This window comes from Macaca nemestrina, chromosome 2 (genome assembly GCF_043159975.1).
Source record: "Macaca nemestrina isolate mMacNem1 chromosome 2, mMacNem.hap1, whole genome shotgun sequence".
In the NCBI taxonomy this organism is placed as follows: Eukaryota; Metazoa; Chordata; class Mammalia; order Primates; family Cercopithecidae; genus Macaca; species Macaca nemestrina.
In genome coordinates, this window is record NC_092126.1 from 138004374 (window position 1) to 138022802 (window position 18429).

Genomic DNA, 18429 nt, shown 5'->3' on the forward strand with positions numbered 1-18429 from the left:
TTAGATACGCAGATAGGCAAGTCTTTAGGTTTATTGAGATTGACAGGGGAATAGCTTACAATATAATTCGTGTGTGTGTGTGTGTGTGTGTGTCTGTGTGTGTGTAGAGAGGAGAAACTCTTTTACTAAATGTTGATATCATAAATCTTAGAGCTGTGCCGTCCAGTAAAGTAGCCACTAGCCACGTGTGGCTACTAAGCCAGTGACATGTAGCAGTCTGGATTGAGATGTGCTTTAACTGTAAAACACAGAATGGATTTCAAAGACTTAGTACAGAAAAAAAATCCTGTGAATAATTTTTATATTGATTATATGTTAAAATAATATTGAGCTAAATAAAATATATTATTCAAGTGGAAAATTTTAAGTTACATATGTGACCCCACATTATATTTCTGTTGGACAGTGCTACCCTAGAGTATTTTGCTTCTGGAAGCCAAAATACTCCTACATGCATTCCCAGAGATCAGGGTCATAGGGTATATAGTTTTTTTGAGTCAGACTGACAGATTTGCATTCTAGGACATGTCAATAAATTTCTCCCTAATATCTTCTGTACAAACGTTCCATATGAGGTTTTATTATATATGGATGTAACACAAAGTAGTTGAAAAGTTTCAAACATGCTTTTCTTTCTTTTGTTTCATTTACAACTATTTCACAGATGCGTATTCATCAGTCTCCTAGCAGTGTACAGATGGCACACTTCAATGTGGTCAATGGAGGAACACCTGACAATGAGAAAGATATAAAGAAGCCAACAAGAATGATATAGTACTGCAAGGCTGGTGACAGTGGGGAACCATCGCCATACTTAGGCTTGAACAGTAAGGAGAAGAGATGTTCCCAGAACCCAGAGAGGGCAGCTGTACAGAAAGGGGTACTGTTAGGAGCTGTGGCCTCCAGTAGGAGGACTACTGAACAACATATGGTGATCCAGCAGGGAGGAAGCCAGGGGAACAAATATCCTGACCTTTTCTCTTCCCACTCTCCAATTTCCTGCCATTGCCTCCCATTAGCTAAAACCACCCAAAAGCCAGAAGGCAAGAGACGTAGTCCATATGGGTTCCCTGGGACATATGGCAGGGTGGAAGGTGGATCTGGAAGAAATAGATGGAAGACATCTAGCCCAACACGCATTTTTCATTGGTCGAAAAGATGGCTCTTGTCAATTAAGTGAATGAAAGGAAAGAGCAACTACATGGAAAATAAGACCTACTAAGATGCTCCCCAAAATACGTCAAGTTGAATTTAGTTAACAGGTCTGGGACTTTCTTTCTGATTTCAGTGATGGCATGGTGATACCCTCACCACCTGTCTTATTTTCAAGTTTAAGATTTACCATTAACTCTCTCACACAGGACAAATGACATAATATGCAGATGTTATCATCCCTGAGGTGGGGAGTTCATAGGGCCTGCTCTGTTCTAAGTTACTGAGAGCAAGGGCAGGACTCACCTGGACCCCAAGTTAAAACTGCTCTATGTGAAAACATGAACCATTTTTAAATAAGCAGATAAAAACAATCTTAATAAGTCAATGTTTTTCAGCTACTAGGGGAATAACTCATTCTGGCAGACCCATCAGGATGCAGCCCAGCTTAAAATTGGATGATCCATGTAGACCATTGCCTGATGTCATTTTATGGATGAGACACTCAGCTGGGAACATCTGCTTTAAGATTTTCCAGGTTAAAGCTTTGTCTTCTATGCTACATGCAGCAAAAATCTAAGGTTTTTAGCCAAGTATGGATACACTTGCTCAGTATGATTCATGGATTTCCCATGGTTAGGGGAGCCCAGTGTCTAGTTGAGAATACGAGTATAATTTCATCTTATTGGTGTTTACATCCATTCTGAACACAAATTTTATGTTACATATGTTGCCAAACAAGATACACAAGTAGATGTTTCTTTTAACCAACAACATAGAGTAAAAGCAGAACTGCTAGACACTAGGGGCTTTATCTCATGATACTATGTAGATAACGTGATTAAGACACTTGTCTTGGTCTAGAAAATAAAAGAGACTATGATAATGTAAACATGAACTCACTCTTCATCATTATTCTCCAAAATGTGTATTATTTTAGTTCATGTCATCACAAAGCAAACAACTCAGAAATATCTGACAAGTATGTAGTGTGTAGAGTGCAGTAACACTGGCTCTAAAGACAGAATGTCACCTGCTAACCTGAGGAACTTACAAATTATTTAGCTTGCCTATCCACATCTCAGGTTTCCAATTATAAAACAAAGAGAACAATGTTGCCTACATTTCTTGGGTTGTGAAGATAATAAAATAACATACACAGAGACAGGATAAATATTTGCCATTATTATAAGGTATCAGCCCAAACAGAACGGTCTTTCATGGCTATGTTTAATAAAATGCCCTCAGAGTCTACCAGAATGGTCCATTTTATAATTATTTTTCTATATCCTTTGAAAAACAGTTTTTATTTTCTCTGTTATACAAGATCTATCACTATATACCACACATTCATCCTTTACTTAGTTCTAAGAAAAAGTTTGCCTCTTCTGATAATTGTATATGCTTTCTATATCCAAGATGAAAAATTTATAAACCAACATGTTTCCATTTTGGTTTCAGCGATCAGGACACTTCCCAGCTGTTATAATTAATGTCTCCCAGGTGCCTCAAATCTTTTTAAATGGTCTCCTTCTATTTTTATCTGTGCTTGTCCTATTTTATATTAATTTCCTTCTGTAAGCCAACTCAGGTCTTTACAGAAGCCCTCGAGTATAAATCATAAAGAAATATCTATGTATTATATAATAAAAATTAATGTAATTTTTTGTGGCTTCTTATTGTGCCTGCTCTGGGGCCATTTCATTGCCAACTGACATCCTGCCACAAGGAAGACAGAGTAAGAGAAAAGAAATGAAAATTAAATTAATCATTTTTAGAGGAGGTTCTGAGTCTTAAGTAAATCATAACATTGCAGTACAGAGTTTAAATCTGAATTATTTATGTACTCTTTTAGAACACTAATCTCTGTAGTAATCTCTGCTGAATAAAAAAAAATGACAGTTGTTTTGATAAACAGAAGAATGAAATCCACTTTTATTTATAATAATCAGCTGGGAAACATGTGCAAATTCCCAGGCCCCACCCCTAAACATTCTGATTCTGTAATTAGGGAAGGGGCTTGGATCTATTAAATATAAAGCGCATATATAAATAAGAAACAGATAAGTAAGGCCTGTGATCTGAAGACCACACCTTTTGAAACTTTGCAGAAAGCAGTAATTTATACGTTATGCAGATAAACCTTCTGATACACCTTAGCCTTCATTACAATGCAAGCCTGGGTTGGCTGAAGTCATTTCAATTCAGACATTTACCAAAAGCCACTTGGCATTAATTGGTTTTTCTATCAAGTACTCAGAATGAATAGCTGAATACTTTGTTATACAGTAAGTCAAAAATATCTACACAGAACTTTTGCATTCACAGGAATATTCTTGGAACATTATCATGAAGCAAAAGAAGTATTTTAATGTTCTGGACCATAGGCAATTTAATGATATATTTCTCAAAAAGCATGTTGAAATACATTCCTTATTTTTATAACAATTTGTTATGATCATATGTAGTTACATAATCATTTAATAGCAAGATAATGAATCAAACTGGGCCTATCCTCCCAATAGCCCTTACCTAAGAAACGAGAATTGTCCTTTGCTTGGAGGCTCGTGAAAATGAAATGAATTAAGTTTATAAAACACAGTAGGCTTTCAATAAATGGTAGCTGTATTTCTTTGGTAGGAAAGACTTTATATTCTGCTTTGTAAATATTTGACACATTTTAAAAATACATGTGTTTTTTATATACAGTCGAAACAAAATGAATATTTTGAATCTTGCAGTTATAAAAACATAGGAGGAAATCTCAAGAAAAATGGTCTCAGAAAGACTAAGAAAAATCTCATACATTATTGTTGGTGAAAATGTAAATTGGTGTAACTTTGCAAAGTTTGATAAATTTCTATGACTCTCCCTAGAAAGGTCTATGTACAAAGATCTTCTCTGCAGTGCTATTTACAAAAGAAAAAGGCTGCAAACAACTTAAATGATTCTTGAAAGAATATGGTTTATATGAAGCCCTGGTTTTCAAGCTTCGCCATGCATCAAAATCACCTGGAGGTCTTGTGAAAAACCTGTGGCCCTCCCCAACCCAGGAGGGTCTGAAGCAGCAAGTCTGAGATGGGGCCTGAAAATCTGCATTTATAATAAATTCCCCAGTGCAGCTGAGGCTGCTGGTCTAGAGAACCACATTAAAATCTAACTGCTTTATGCCACAGATTATTACACATATGTGTAAAAAATCAGAGCCATATGCTCTAAAACAGAATAATCTCCAAAATCTGTTGCACGTGAATTGTAAAGCGCTGAACGCTCTTCTTTGTATTACTACTTTAAAAGGTCTATACTTACATAGGCTTGAACAGGCATATAGGAGTTGCTGCTTGGAGACTCAGGAGATGGGGTAGGAAGACATCCTCTTTATTGTATAACTTTACTGTTTTACATGGGTATATATTATTTTTAAATGAAGAGCTATCTACTGAAAAAAAAAAAAGCAATTGAAGAATATTCATGTTTAGTCAGTTACTTTTAAACTGATTTACAAAACGCCTATCATCTTCCTAGGCCAGGAGCATCCAACTCCAAAGTTATTGCAGTAGCATGAAATTTGAAATCTAGAGAAAGAATCCTAAAGACAGCTCTCTGTATATATTTTTTGGCAACACATTAGGATTATGTTGCATTAATGATCTCAACATGAGGGAAATAGATATGAGAAACGATGTGTTTCTTTTAGAGCAGCCAAGTATAATGTTAAAATACTAACAATGTCAGTATGGAGGAATGGATGAAAACACAAAAAGATAATCTGTTCATTTACCATTAGGAGGTATGCGCTGGTGAAAGTACCTGACATTCACACAGGTTGCAGGTGTGGAAAGCAAACTGCCTAAAACAGTTGGATTGTTGAGCATTTCTTTAAATAGGAAGCCAGTGACTGGTATGAAACTTCATTGTAGCTGATGCACATTTTCAATAAAAAATTGCTGGGATTTTTCCTTGTTATGACTTAGCTCAAAACTTTTTTTGGCACATGAAAATGTGCTGCTCATTTCATCTAGCGGAGAGTTTGAAATGTTCTTTTTATGTTGAAAGATCAAATTACTGAGATTACACTCAAAGGAAAAATAAAATCTATTTACCAGTAAGTTTTTTTTATGTACACTCCACATACTATAAAAACAAAGCAAATGAAATAATTCAAATGGCCAATAAACACAAAATTCTAAAACTTCTTTCAAAAATATGCAACAGCCTGTTAATGGTCAAATTTATGTTAATATTATTAAAATGTCATATTTTATAAAGTTCTACAAAAAAACAAAATTCAGATTCCCATTAATGGTCTATTTTGTTTTAATATTATTAACACCTAATATTTTGTAGAATCCTTTGATAAACAAGATTATAAAATTGTCTTAGTTGGAAAAAATAAATCACCATTTAGTGTAAAAGAGCAATGAAAAAGTGTTTTGATTGTTTGCAAAAGTCTAATTTACTCCTAATGGGAAACAGTTTTCAGCAAGTAACTTTCCATTAAAAATGATAAAATTTTAGAGGTCATGTATGCATAGGGGTTAACAGACATCGATTTATAAGTAACTGGTCAAAACTTTTTATACTTTATCATCAACTATGCGCCTAAGGAAAATTACCTCAACTCTTTGAGACTTAATCATCTCATCTGTAGAATAGATATTATATAATAATATCATTACCTCAGCCAGGCTGGACAAGAACCACCCCCCACAAAAAATAAACCCAGCATTCAAATATAAAATGTTATTTGTAGTATAGCAGGGAGGTGATGCTATGGAGTCATTTCTACTACCCTTTTAAAATAAACTGATGAAAAAGGGTTTACTGTGATTTATCACGTGTGCCACATGCATACTCACTATTAAAAATATTTTAAATTCAGCATTTATAAATGAAGTCAGATAGAATATAAAATCCATTACATTTTTAACACCTTTCCTTAAGAAAAAAAATGTTGCATGGCTCAGAGGAGAGATAATTTAATACAGGACAACAAACAAATTCAAAGGATCTAAGAAATTTTAAATGAAACACAACCACTCCTGACATCGAGATCAGAACAAAAGAGTTCTACATGGTCCCATGAAGATAATTCTGTTATAAAGAGCACCACCCACACCCACATTCACCAAGGCATCTTCTATCATCTCTGATGAGCTTACCCTGGCTTGACCATATAATTTATCATCTATACCAAGGCACCTTTGAAAATAAAAGTAAGACTAGGCATGAAGCAGGATAAATAGGTGAAAACTAAGAATGTTCCAGACAAATGGAGACGAACTGTCACCCTCAGTCAATCTATCAGTAAGAGTAATTCTATAGAGACTGAAGATAGCTGGCAATTTGATGAGGTCTAGGAACACAGCTCTCTGCTTAAGAAATATCTGGAATTACCAATTGAAAATAAAAAACTTATAAAGTCATTAATAATAAAAGTAGTTTATCTTTTTCAGGACTTACAGTATACCTGGGGCTTATGGTTTCAGGAGTTGGCAAACTACAGCTGGAGGGCCAAATCCAGCCTGCCACATGTTTTTGTCTGGTCTGGGAGCTAAAAATGGCTTGTATATTTTAAGTAGCTAGAAAAAAAATCAAAGGAATAACTTTTCGTGACATGTGAAAATTACATGAAACAAAAATTTCAGTGCCCATAAGTATAGTTTTATTGGAACACAAGCCACACCCACTTGTCTACATATTATGGTTTCCATACTACGAAGGCAGAATTCGGTTGCTATGAGACCATATGCCCCACAAAGGAGTCAGACTCCAAAAGCTACGTACTGTATGATTCTATTTATATGACCTTCTGGAAATATCGGAACTACCAAGATGGAGAAGAGATCAGAGGTTATTAAAGGTAAGGGATAGGAGAGGTTTCACTGCAAAGGAGCAGCAGGAGAAAACGTTATGGGATGATGGAACTATTCTGTAGCTTGATTGTGTCACTGGTATATTTGTCAACACTCATAGATGTATACATTAAATGGTGTGAATTTTTACATATATAATTATGAAAACAAAAACAAAAACTGGTCTGTTTGGTTCCAAAGCCCATAGCCCTAGAGACTCAACAGAAATATAGTTTTCTTTCCACATATGTTCTCTTCCAGCTGGAAGTTGCAGACCAACCGTAGATTCTTAGTCTTAATTTAGGTGTCCCTAAATACTAGAGCTGTATTTTTGTTCAATGAAAGACTGCTAGAATTACCTGCTTCATGTGAAGTTTGGCTGTCTTGACGTTACTGACTGAGTGTTCCACATACATTCCAGAGCGACTGGACTCCTCAGGGGTCGGTTCCTGAATCCTCTTATCTCTGCCTTGTATCAGGGTGTTTGTGATAATTTTCCTCCATGGAGCGCTCTCTCTTTTCCCCATGTTGCCTCTTCCTACATGTTTTTCAAGACCCAGAGCGACCTCACTGTCATCCTTCACTCACCCTTCACTCACGTCGAATCAATCATCAACCTCTGTACTTCTTCCTCTGCGTATTTCCTGATCCTTTCCTCTTCATCTCCAAGCTAAGATCCTTATCAAGGCCACCATCATGAATTCACTCTATTAATAGCAAAGAGCCCAGACAATCTTCCAAGTGCAAATCTCTCTCCTACTGACCTGCTTAATTTATGCCCAATGGCTTTCTATTGACTTCTGAAGGGGTGCAAGATCTCTGTCCTACCTATCTCCTAAGTCTCATGTCTCTCCACTAATCTCTGTAAATTCTAGGGTTCAAACATTAAACTTATTTCAGAACTCTGCATGTCCTATGATTGCTGAGGTTCCTATCACTAAGGCTTTGCACATGCTGTGCGCTCTGCTGAAACTCTTTTCTTCCACCTTTTTATTTTCCTCCTCACCTCCTACCCACCCAGTAGTTCTCAGTTAAAATCTGTCTTTAACCCTGAAGGTAGTGTGCCCAAATACCCACAAACAAGGTTATGCCTTTTATTATTCTCCCATAACACCTTTAATTCACTTTCATAAACTTGGGCTATTATACTTTTCCTGGAGCACTTCAAAACATTCTAACAACGGCTTGTTACTTTATTGTAAATACTTCAGAATTATTTATAACATCTGTAACTTTTTTCAGTTAACAGAATAGTTTAACTTTATTGCACACAGTGGTTTGAAATGGTTTCTCCAAGTCTTACTGTACAATTGCTCCAGAACCATTTGTTGAAAAGGGTACCCTTCCTCCAATGAATTGTCTCTGTATCTTTCTCAAAAAATTAGTTGAGAATATACGTGTGGGTCGACTTTCAGATTCTCTGTTTTGTTCCTTGATCCATGTGTCTTCTCTACCAACACAATACAGTCTTGATAACTGTAGTTATATAGTAATCCTTAATATCTGGTCAAGTGATTCTTCACATTTCAATCTTCTTTGTTGAGACTGCTTTACCTTACAGTCTGAGCCTTTCTATATAAATTTTAGAATAAGTTTTTTTTTTATATCCAATAACAAATCAAAACTAGCAAACAAAAAGACCTCACTGGGATTTTGATAGGAACTGTATTAAAACTACATATCAATTTTAGGAGAATTAACATCCTTACTGTATTGAATATTTCAATCTATGAACATGGTATGTTTCTCCATTTATTGTATTTAGGTCTTCTTTGATTTCTTTTGTCAGCTTTATACAATGTTCAGCATAAAGATCCTGTACATGTTTGGTTAAGTGTATACCTACGTATTTCATTTCCTTAAAGCAATTTGTAATTGATATTGTGTTGGTAATTTTGGTTTCCATCAGATCATTATCATATTAAAATATCACTGGTTTTTGTGTGCTGATCTTGTATCCTGTGACCTTGCTAAATTCACTTAGGTTTAGGATATTTTTGTAGATTCCTTGGGATTTTACAGTTATCATCTAAGAGTAGAGATAGTTTTCACAGTTATCATCTAAAAATAGAGATAATTTTATTTCTTTTTTTAATATATGCCTTTCATTTCTTTTTTTTTTTTTTTTTTTTTTTTTTTTTTTTTTTTTTTTTGCCTTATTGCGGTGCCTATAATTTCCAGTACTATCTTGAAGAAGAGAAGTGAGTATGGATATCTCTGCCTTATTTCCAGTCTTAATAGGTAACCCTTCGGTTTCCTACCATTACATATTACGTTAACTGCAGGATTTTTGAAGGTGCTTTTTATGAAGTTAAAATAATTACCTTGAATTTCTCTAATTTCATGAGAAATGTTATCATGTATAGGTACTGAATTTCATCAAAGGCTTTTTTCTGTGCCAGTAGACATGATCATATAATTATTTTCTTTACCTGACTGATATAATATGTTACACTGATTGAATTTCAAAAGTAAGACCAAACTTGCATTCCTGGGATAAACCCTATTTGAACAATTTGGTCATGATGTATAAATCTTTTAATATTTTGTATAATTTAAGCTGCTAATATTTTAAAAATCTGTAGCAGTTTTGCACTCCTCCTCCTCTTCCTTTGTTCATGCCATTTATCTATTGCAGAAAATCAGTCATTTGTGCTGTTAAATTAATATATATTACAAATTATATTATATAATATATATTATAAATTACAATATAAAATAGGTTAATTGCATCTCTTTAATGTCTTTTAACTTGTACTTCTATCCCCTAAATTGGTAGTTAGACTTAGAAGCTTGATTAGAGTCAAGTTATTATTTACTGATTGATTTATATTAATGATCATTCAAAGTTGGTGCTACATACTTTCCAGCGCATCAAATGAAGAGGCACCTAAATTTGGATGTCCTTCTTTTAGCAATGTTAAAATTGATAAGTAGTAGGTTCATGCATTTCTTTCCCAAGCTAGATTCATTAATTTGAGATCATTACTAAAATCTGCAATTTTATTTCAATCTATTTTTATCTACTTTGAATCACATTGTTAGATAGTTACAGTATCAGACAATAACTAAGATGGCTTGACAAAAAATTGAGGAATTGGAATGATAGACACTAGTGTTAAATAAGGAGGATATTTCAATGGGATGATTTTATAAGTGGTCAGTTTATTAATGAATAGTTTCTTGTCAAGACCACTTATGTTTCTCAATTCTGTATCATAACTACAAGCAGTACTGACCACATGGATATCAAGGAAACTGTGCCTCCTGATATGGTTTGGATCTGTGTCCCCACCCAAATCTCATGTTGACTTGTAATCCCATTGGGGATTGGAGGTGGGTCCTGGTGGGAGTTGGCTACATCATGAGGATGGATCCTTCATGAATGGTTTAGCACCATCCCTTTGGTGCTGTTCTCATGACAAAGTTCTTAGATCTGGTTCTTTAAATATGTGTGGAACATCCTCTGTCACTCTCTCTTCTTCCTGCTCCAGCCACTTAAGATATGCCTGTTTCCCCTTCACTTTCCACCATGATCGTAAGTTTCCTGAGGCCTACCCAGAAGCTGCTATGCTTCCTGTACAGCCTACAGAACCATGAGCCAATTAAACACCTTTTCTCTATAAATTACAGTCTCAGGTATTTATTTAAAGCAATGTGAAATAAGGCTCAAATTCCATACAAAGACATAGAAGACCTAATAGTGCTTAATCTTAATCCACTCTCCTTCGTGCAAAATTTACTCAAATAAAACTATTCCTTAATATCCATAGGAATTTTCATGTCTATGCCTTTGTTTTAAAATGGACTATTGTCTAGAATACCACTCAAAAAATCTAAAGCAGCGTCAATATTCAAAGTTTTTAATGGCCTGTGTAACATGGGCACCAACAAATTAGACTGAATATTAGCCAGTAAATCCCACTGATGGGTGCCAACCAGTCCTGCTCTGTAGCCCCAGTGTTCTTTAGGAAGCTACTTACTAGGCCACTTCCTCCACAATATATTTATTGATTCCCCCAGACTCCTGTTGTCCTCTATTGATATTAAAGTCAGGATCACATCATTTCCTTTTCAGTGGTTATAGCCTATGTTATTTCCCCTTCTAGTTTGTAAACTTCCTGAAGTTATAAGCTCTCTGATTCACCTTTGATGCCCTTATTCTCCTTAGGATAAAGCCTGTCCTCACATTCTTTAAAGACCTACATGTTTTTGAAATGCAGAAACAATCAGCATCTTTAATCTGAAACCTTTCATATACTTCCATGTCCTGTTAATGTCTCCCTACTCTCTGCTTCCATAATTTCTTCAACTTCTTCCTTGTAGATCCATCTATCATTCCTGATAAACTATGGATCGATTAAGGGCAATAAGCATGTCTTTATGTCCCTCACATTTAGCATAGTTACTGGCACTTAGAACTTGCTCTTTAAAGGATTATTAATTTAAATAACACAACATCAAACTGAGCTCAGTAATTGTTGGTTCAATGAAGATCTGTAACAACCCTGAGCCATTAAGCATTTGCTTTCTACAGTTTCTAGACTTTGCTAATTTGTATGTTGTGTACGTCTCTTTTCTGAAATAAGTGTGGAAACTTTATGAGTTTATGGCATGTCTTTTTGTCTCTCCCATAGAGACATAGTATCTATGAATATCTGAAAATGGCTGACAGATAACTTCAATACGAATAGACATGAATTTCTGTTAGTATGTAAACGTGAAAGAAGATTAAAAGCTGGCTATATAGGTAACATAATTCCTAGCAGCTAGGAGAGAGAGTGAGGCACACCTATTCCTGCCTCCTGCTGATAGACTCCAGGGTTCTTTCTCTCATTATGACGCGAACTCCCTTCGTGAATGCCACTATGAAGAGCTAATTGGTTTTCTGGATTCTAGATTTCCTACACAAGATGTCAAATGAGTTTCCACCTCATGCAGACATATCTCACAGCAGGAAAGAGATTATCTTAGAAACTTTACATGTTTCCAGTTTAACACTGTTCTGCCTGGTTTCTTGGTCAATCATTTAAGGAAACCTGAAAAACATGTTTTCTGTTCTTCTTGTTTTGTTCCCAGGTCAACATCTCCTGGAGAGTCAGCATGTCTCATTCAAACCCTCCACTTCCTCTCTAATGAAATGATGCTGTTGTCTAAAGTCTTCTATGTTGTTCACCAGCAGCTTTAAATCAATTCATATTACACAATTGTTGAATTTAAAAACAAAATCCACAGGGAAAAGAAATGGTGGTTTGTAGCCAAGAGCATATGTACCTGTTTTTACTATTTCTATTACATTTAATGCAGTTGACATTTGTAAACACACATTCCTCAGGAACCCTCTGACAATGTCAGTTGCCTATTAAACTTAGGTGGGCCTTAAATGCTCTCCATAGTACTTTTTCCCCAGAGTCAAAAATGTATGCAGTAATTAAAGCATGAACTTTAGAATGAAAAACAGTAGGCTTTCAATACAGCTCTCCTCTTGCAATCTGTGTTACCTTATAGAGTTGTTATAAGGATACAATGAGATAACCATGTAAAAGCTTTCATTAGTACTGTGCTTGGTCCATAATAATTGCTCAAGTACAATTTATAATTACAATAGATCAAAAACGCATATGCAAAAAATCATAAAATCTGCATTTATTAAGTAGCCCCCATAAGTCTCAACTGAATGTATCACTTATTGCTCCCCAAATAAACTTGGTTATAGAACCCAAAGCTAATATATTCTGATTTCTTTTTTGTTGAAATACTTGGTGGTACACACAGATATAAAAGCAGAAATATATACTAACAGTGGTCTGGCATGAGATGGGCAGAATGATTTAAAGGAAAGAATGTCAGTGGAAGGATATGCTTACAGCTTAAAATCCAACTGCCAAGGCCCAGAGTGCTTACATCCCAGTCCAGAGGACATTAGTCACAAATATTCAATTAGGAGCTACTAGATCCAGTAGGTGGTATCCGAAAAGTGACTACTCAGAAAAAAAGACCATATTACATAGTTATGAGTTTGTGGCATAATATTTTAAAAATCAGTAGCAGTTTTACACTCCTTGTCCTCCTCCTCCTTTGTTCATGCCATTTATCTATTGCAGAAAATCAGTCATTTGTGCTGTTAAATTAATTACAATATAAAACAGGTTAATTGTATCTCTTTTTAAAATGTCTTTTAACTTGTACTTCTATCCCCTAAATGGGTAGTTAGATCTAGAGGCTTAATTAGAGTCAAGTTATTATTTATTGATTGATTGATATTAACAATCATTCATAGTTGATGCTACACACTTTCTATGGCATCAAATCAAGAGGCACCTAATTTGGATGTCCACATGATACAACTGTTGAATTTGAAAACAAAATCCACAGGGAAAAGTCGTGGTGATTTCTAGCCAAGAGTATATGTACCATGTTTTATTAGTTCTATTACCATTGATCCTGTTCAAATTTGTAAATAACCATTCCCTAAGAACCTTCTGACAATGTCAGTTTCCTATTAAAACTAATTGGATCTTAACTTATCAAAGTGGCTGGTACACAGCAGGCCTTCAGTAACTGTAAGGTAACTTCCAAAATTATTTTCCCCCAGGCTTTGTGTTCTATTCTGGGGATACAAAGAATACCAAATGATCCCACGCAGAGTATTAAGTACTGTGAGGACACAACAACAAAAAGGAACAACAACTAAAAGGTCTTTATCATTACTATTATACTCACCATTCAGTCAAAGAGTGTGGGGATTGGTAGATGATTTAAAACAAAAACAAACAAACAAACCAAAAAACCTCGACCATAAAAGGTAAAAACAAAAAATAATGGAAAGGATCCAACTACAGCCTTCAATGAACTAACCAGCACTGAACTGATTTTTCTCTGCTGGCATCTTCTAAAGGAAGAATCTAGAAAGCATGACAAATTGAGGATTGTTTCCATTTCTTCTTAACCAAAAAAAATGAATTTCTCTCTACAAAGAAAAGTCTGTAGCACAATACACATCTTTGCCTTTGCAGCATCCACCCCTCTTTCTGATAATAGCAGGTTTACTTTCAGAACCCTCCTTTGCCCCACCCTGCCATTGTGTGAAAACACCAGGTCACAGGGCTGTCCAGGGATAGGCAGGGCTCCTATTTCACTGGGTAAAGCTTATGCCTGGGATTTGTTTCTGAACCCTGAAGGAGAAGCAACTTCCTATCTCCTGAAATTGCTAAGTTCAGATGCTGCCTGACATCCAGGAGGTGGAAGCTGCCCCAGAATGAGGCCAACAGAAAAAAGAGCAGAGATGGAGAGATACCAAGGCCTGAAGGCACCATTTGAACCCCTGGGTGCAGGTAGGACTATAGCCAATTTACTCAAGACTTTTCAGCTGCAGACGCCAAAAAATCCCTATAGAGCTTTAGCCAGTTCTGCATTGAGTTTCTTTCACTTGTCACTGAAAGAGTCCAAATTAAAACAAGTGGAACCTGAGCAGACATAAAGAGATGCTGTCAGAAGGAAAGAAACATGGAGAAAATATGTGAGTTTAGTGGGAGGGTAAGTGAGTCACACCAAGAGCAGAGAAAAGTTAGGAAGAAGTTACAGATGAAGGAGAAAGAGAAACATGTTAAGTAGCATAACATTAGTCTTGTTGGACACTTCTTGCACAGGGACTCAGGGCCTAGTGAAGACAAAAGGATTCTGAGCTGCTGACAACACTAAAATACAGTGATAGAAAAAGCATGGATAAAATATCAATAACAAAGATGTTCATGGTTTATAGTCAAAAAAGGAAGAAAGTATGATAATGAAATTTAGATTGATTCCCCAACTACTTTGCTGAAACTACCATTATGCATTAAGAGGCATAACTATTTTGATGTTAGAAAAAAACTGGAAAATGTATAATTATATGTCTTCTCATTAATACCTATTCTAATGGGAACTTAAAGCTGAGATGAGTTGTCATGGAGGAAAATGTACCTAAAAATTGTGGGTTGAATGTGACATTTTAATAACAAGTTGTCTACTGGACAACCTGGAGCTAAATGTAGATTTTTTATAAGAGATTTTCAGTGAATGCATTAAAACAAATTTAATAACTTGAGACTGCATTTAACATGAAAATTTTAAACTTGATGATCAAGAAGCTACAATCAAGATATTAGGAATAAAAAAGATATGCAAAAGAAATGAATCTATCTATTGACTTTAAATCATTATGTATTAGTATTACTGAGTACAAAGAAATAAAAACTTAGTGGAAAAGTGACAGCCAGCAGTTTTAATCATAGTCTGCACATATAAAGAAGAAAATTGATTAGTGTTCACTATGGGAGATTTTTATTAATAACTCTACCAAATCCAAAGTGATGAAATATTCCATTTTTTAAAACCATACCTTTTGGGATTTTGAAATTAAAGTTCTGAAGTACAATTGATAGCAAATATATTTTTTTTAATATATATAAATACATTTTTTTTCAAAAAAGATATACTATTCTCTTAAGTCACATATTCTCCACTTTAACACAGAAAGATTATGGCAGACAATTCACAAAAGAAAAAAAATGATATTGGATCAGCATTTAATTTGCTTTGCAAATTAAATCATCCTAAAATGACTAAAAAATAAGAGTTATTTTACCAAATGCAGAATTATGAAAAGATGTAGAGGGAATTATTCTTATCAAAGCTATTTTGATTTGAAGTCGTAACTCCAAATCTAACAAAAATGGTGGGGGATGGTTAGGGAAACTCCTCCAAGAAAGATCATTACTCTGAAAATTACAGGGTTTCAGGTATGGTTTTAAACACATTTTCCAACATTTGCAAAATAGAATCACAGCAGTATAATGGATAAGCATTAAACCAGGACTCAATTAAATAGATGCTCACACAGAAGAAAAAATTACAGAATATTTTTAGCATGCTACAGCAAGAGAACACAACAGCCTAAAAATTATGGTACACGATACACTACAAAACACCACACACATAGAATAGTGCTTTATCTGAAATTAAGGGGTTGAGTTCAATTCTAGCCTTTCACAAGCCATTTGGTTTTAACTTTATATATACCACCCAAGCAGCTGCTACCTTCACCAGGCAAGCCTTTCTGTCACAGACAAGTCATAACTGTTCTGCTATAGACAAGAAATTGCTTTTAGAGTTCTTTAGAAGTGACAAAGAAAATCCCAATAGAACAATAATAAAGGAACACTCCTACAGTGGCCAAAGAGGCAAAGTAAAACAAAACAATAGGCAGATGATTTCTAAGCAAGAATCTTTCTGAGGTTCAAGAAAATAAAACTGATCTATGCCAAGAAGCATTCAATCTACTTCTTGCAATGGCATTATACAGAACAGAAGAAAACCCACCTGGAAGGATGCCAGTTAATCAAAGGGCCAAATGGGTTGACGATGTCTCCAGCTTTTGGGAAATTTCTAAGTCTCCGGGATACTGGACTCCAATAAGAATGGATTTCACAGAACTTAGGTGTTATAAAATCATACTCAATTTGAAAGGAATCAAAATCAGCTTTACAGAAAGCTAATCAACATTTTCCCTTTGATCCCTGCAATGATACCTGCAACATGTTTTGTATTCAAAAACAACATTTACAGATGTTAAAAAGGTATTGATATCTCAAGCAAAATCTTGAGTCTACATGTTTCTTATGGCTGGTAACTGACAGAAAAAGGAAGGGAGCCAGCCAAGGCTACACATCAAAGAAAATCTAGATTTTTTTTAATGAAATACAATTTAAACAAGTAAATGTACATGTCACTATGACATCAGAAATCTTTTAGATGCTCAGTTCCCAAGCATATTACCATCAGTACCAAAGAGTCTAACTTACTGAATTTCATATCCATCAACGGGCCCATATTGATGGAGATGACCCCATTCTAATACCAACACCACTGGGGTAAATATCTTAATTGAATTCTCTGAATTAACAGATTTTTTTTATTAATGGCATCAGCTAAAACCATTTACATAAGACAAACCCACAGCTGAGAACAAAACAAGAAACACACTAAACTATCAACTGGATTTCCATGAATGCAACTGCTGTTCAACACAGGAATAGGGAGGCTTCTGGATTCTCTAGTGTAACAAACCTGTAGTTACAGCAAACAAGTGCCACTTCCAGTGATCAACATCTATATACACGTGACAGAGGAGTCTCCTCCAGATGACAGATTTGGGAGGGGTGTAAACATTATTTTCCAAACTGAATTACATCATTTTACAAAAATAGAGTTTCCAAGCCTGTCATTTAGTTGTTAGTTTCAACAAGTACTGCTTTACAGGGAAAAAGGCAAGAGTATGCTAAAGGCCATTGTTACACTGTGATTCTTGGGAAAATCTCAATAAAAAAAAAAGAAGAGAAAAAATATTTCATCCAAAGCTCTCAGTTGTTTCACAATCTAGAAACAATTTAAATTTGTTTCATAGCATGAATCTTAGAATCACAGAAGGGTAGAACAGAAGAGTATTTTAGATAATGTGACTGATCCTTCTTTACAAATAAAGAAACTGAGGCCCAAAGAAGACAAGAGACACCGTCTAGCAGCGGAGTCAGGACTACAACCCAGGTCTTCTAGGATTAATCTTGGATTCCGTCCACTCTAAGTCATTGATGTGATTAGTAGAGTATGTCGTTTTAACCATGCTAGATAACTCTCAAATTGAAGATAGCCCTTGTCAGTCCACTAAGTACAAAAGATTCCTAACAACTGACTCCAGAGATTTAAAGAGATGACTCAGAAACTCATCAAACCCCCAGAATGGTGGGAAATATTTACATGTATCTTACAAGGGACTTGTATTTAGAAGACATAAAGAATTCTAACAACCCAATAATAAGAGACAAATAACCCAATTTAAAAATGGGCAAAGGATCTAAAGAAATATTTCTCGAAAGCAGATATTTTATGGCCAGTAAGCACATGAAAACAAGCTCACATCGTTAGTCATCAGGGAAATGTAAATGAAAACCACAATATGATATACCTTCGTACCCACTAGGATGGTTATAATAAAAAGACAAACAATAACAAATGTTGGCTAGAATGTGGAGGAGATGGAACCCTCAAATACTGCTGGTAGGAATGTAAATCGGTGCAGTGACTTTAGAAAACAGTCTGCCATTTACTTAAAAAGGTTAAATGTAGAGTTATCCTAAAACCTAGCAATCCCACTCTTAGGTATGTAATATACCTAATAGAAGTAACAAATATTCTGCATAAAAACATGTAAACAAATGCTTATAGCAGCATTATTTACAGCAATCAAAAAGCGGAAACAACCCTAATAATCATCAACTAATGATAAACAGCATGTGATACAGCTAATCAGAGGAATATTATTCAACAATAAACAGGAATTAAGTATTGACGCATGCTACAACATGAAGAACCTTAAAAAAGTCAT

The 18429-nt window shown here is 35.1% G+C and overlaps 1 protein-coding gene and 1 long non-coding RNA gene across 6 annotated transcripts in view; one reads left to right on the forward strand and one right to left on the reverse strand.

Moving 5' to 3' along the window:
- LOC105479595 (contactin 3) overlaps positions 1-18429 on the reverse strand; it is a 340287-nt gene that overhangs the window by 181480 nt on the left and 140378 nt on the right. The window contains exon 1 of one of the 5 annotated variants that reach the window (XM_011737620.3): positions 13731-14026. The exons of the other annotated variants lie outside the window; for them this stretch is intronic. The gene's annotated coding sequence lies outside the window, so the exon portion shown is untranslated. Of the gene's footprint in view, positions 1-13730; positions 14027-18429 lie in introns of those variants that run through there. 5 annotated transcript variants of the gene reach the window in all.
- On the forward strand, positions 6904-12269 carry LOC105479594 (uncharacterized). Its single transcript, XR_985982.3, has 3 exons — positions 6904-7015; positions 9189-9248; positions 12087-12269. It is a non-coding gene; the product is annotated as an uncharacterized lncRNA (long non-coding RNA).